The sequence below is a fragment of the Hemiscyllium ocellatum genome (assembly GCF_020745735.1).
Source record: "Hemiscyllium ocellatum isolate sHemOce1 chromosome 27 unlocalized genomic scaffold, sHemOce1.pat.X.cur. SUPER_27_unloc_36, whole genome shotgun sequence".
Taxonomy (NCBI): domain Eukaryota; kingdom Metazoa; phylum Chordata; class Chondrichthyes; order Orectolobiformes; family Hemiscylliidae; genus Hemiscyllium; species Hemiscyllium ocellatum.
Genome location: NW_026867505.1, coordinates 188,132 through 190,759, shown reverse-complemented (window position 1 = coordinate 190,759; position 2,628 = coordinate 188,132). Strand labels below are relative to the sequence as shown.

At 45.3% G+C, this 2,628-nt stretch overlaps 1 non-coding gene across 1 annotated transcript; it reads right to left on the bottom strand.

Moving 5' to 3' along the window:
• Positions 1 to 1,982: 1,982 nt before the first annotated feature.
• On the bottom strand, positions 1,983 to 2,056 carry trnan-guu (transfer RNA asparagine (anticodon GUU)). The gene has a single exon. It is a non-coding gene; the product is annotated as a tRNA-Asn (tRNA).
• Between the last annotated feature and the right edge of the window lie 572 nt (positions 2,057 to 2,628).

Here is a 2,628-nt window from a genome sequence, read left to right as displayed (position 1 = left end):
AGTGTTCTGACCAAGAAAGGAAAGCGTACCAACGCCTTCCTTGCTATCCTATCTACTTGCAACTCCACTTTCAAGGAACTATGAACCTGCTTTGCAAGGTTTCTTTGTTCATCAACACTCCCCAGGAATTTACCATTAACCACATAGGTCCTGCCCTGATTTGCTTCATCAAAATGCCACAGCTCATATTTGTCTAAATTAAACTCCATCCGCCACTCTTTGGCCCATCGGCTCATCTGATCAATTACAATTTATGTCAAACTTTCTTTCCTCTCTTATTCCCTCAAAGCTGAAAATCTCCATCCTACACACTCTCCCTCCATTCTCACTTTGTTGAACCTAATCCCTGCTGTCCTCATCCTGAAGGGTCTGGTTCATGCTGAGTAACAGGACCACACTCAGGGGGGATCTAACTGAAACGTACAGAATATTGAACATCCTGGACAGAGTGGACATTGGGAAGATGTTTTCATTGGGAGGAGAGACTAATCCCCATGGGCATAGCCTCAGCATAAAGGGAGAATGGGGATTAGGAGAAATTTCTTTAGCCAGAGAGTGGTGAATCTATGGAATTAATTGTCACAGAAAACTGTGGAGCCAGGTCACTGAGTATGTTTAACACTGGGATGGAGTATCAGAGGTTGAGAGTTGTGGGGAGAAATTGGGAGAATGGGGCTGAGAAACGCAACAGCCAGGATTAATTGGGAGCAGGAGTAAACCACATGATCTTTCCAGCCTGCACCAGCATTGAACACTTCATAACTGGATATGAATATACCTCCATATAGGGTGGATACGCTGGAACCTTTCTCACTGGAACATAAGAGATTGAGAGGTGACCGTATAGAGAATTATAAAATCATGATGGATACGGATGAGGTGAACTACAGGTGTCCTTTCCCTCAGCTGGGGGTTTCAAGAACAGGGAAGCAAATATTTTGAGGTTAGTAGAGAAATATTTTATAAAGACAGGACATGGATTTTTTTAAGAGAGTGGTCTGAGTGCAGAATGAATGTCCAGAGGAAGTCATAGAGTCATAGAGATGTACAGCACAGAAACAGACTGTTTGGTCCAACTTGTCCATGCCGACCAACTATCCCAACCCAATCTAGTCCCACCTGACAGCGCACGGCCCAACATCCCTCCAAACCCTTTCTATGCATATACCTCACCAAATGCCTTTTAAATGTTGCAATCGTACTGGACTTCACCAATTCCTCTGGCAGTTCATTCAATAAACGTACCATCCTCTGCGTGAAGAAGTTGTCCCTTAGATCTCTTTTGTATCTTTTCCCTCTAACGCTAAACCCATGCTCTCTCGTTCTGGATTCCGCCACCCCAAGGAAAAGACTATGTCTATTTATCCTACCCGTGCCCCTCATGATATTATACATGCACAGTTACAACGTTTAAAAGATATTTGGATAAGTACATGAATATGAAAGGTTCGAACGTTTATGGGCCAAACACTGGTAGGTGGGACGAACTTAGTTTGATAATATACTCAGCATGGACAAGTTGGATGAAGGGTCTGTTCAGTTTTGTCTGACTCTGTGACTGATCTGTACTGGTCTTAAAACCATTTTCTTACCTCCCCCAACAACCATCCACTTCTTTGTTGTTCAAAACTCAGATGAACTTTGCCTTTAATATGTTCAATGACCCCACCTCTGACCTCAATTCCTCTTCGTAATTTACCACTTGCCTTGCTCATTGCCTGCTGCATCTGCCCGACAACTGTCATTGACTGGTGTGGAGGGACTCTGAGACCCCTTTGTACATCCATACATCATTCCTGAAGAAGGGCCTGTACCCGAAATGTTCACTGTCCTGCTCCTCAGATGCTGCCTGACCTATGAAAAATATGGCTTTTCCAGTGCCATATTTTTCGACTTTCACCTCTGGTCCTCACTTTCTCCAAATTCCAATATATCACCATTTAAACAATGCACTGATTTTTTTTAAAAAAAGGCAGGCACTCCGTCCCTGGGTGGTCTCGAACCACCAACCTTCCGGTTAACAGCCGAACGCGCTGACCAATTGCGCCACAGAGACTAGTTGCAGCACCAGCCGCCCACTCTCTTCGAGGAAGCTACTATTCAATTCATAATTCAACCTGCCCCGCCCAGAATTACCATTGTCTTCTATCAGTTTTACTTTTCCTTAATAAAGCCTTGGACATTCATTGTGGAGACCTGGGGACAGTCTGATCCCACCATCTGCAGGCACATCCATGTCACGAGGAACGAGCCCTCCTACACCGGGGTCATCGCCCTCCGAGCCTTTCAGTGTTTTGCCTCTTCCCGAATTTTCTCATTGGCCCCGAGCCACATTGCGGCACTGCACTTGCCATGTGTTTGCCAGTTGAGACACAGACCTGGACCAACTTCGGGAAGAGGCAAATCACTGAGTTCTGAACAAAAACCGTAGCACACTCAAAACGTCGGCTCTGTTTACCTTTCCACAGATGCTGCTCGACCCGTTGGCTTTCTGCAGTATTCGCTGTGCTTGTTCTACACAAATGCTGCTTTCCATGAAAGAACTTCAAACCCTGTCCTCTGGTAACTGACCCTGGTCAGTGGTAATAGGTTCTTCTGATCATTAACCTGCCCAGTCCCACCACTTCT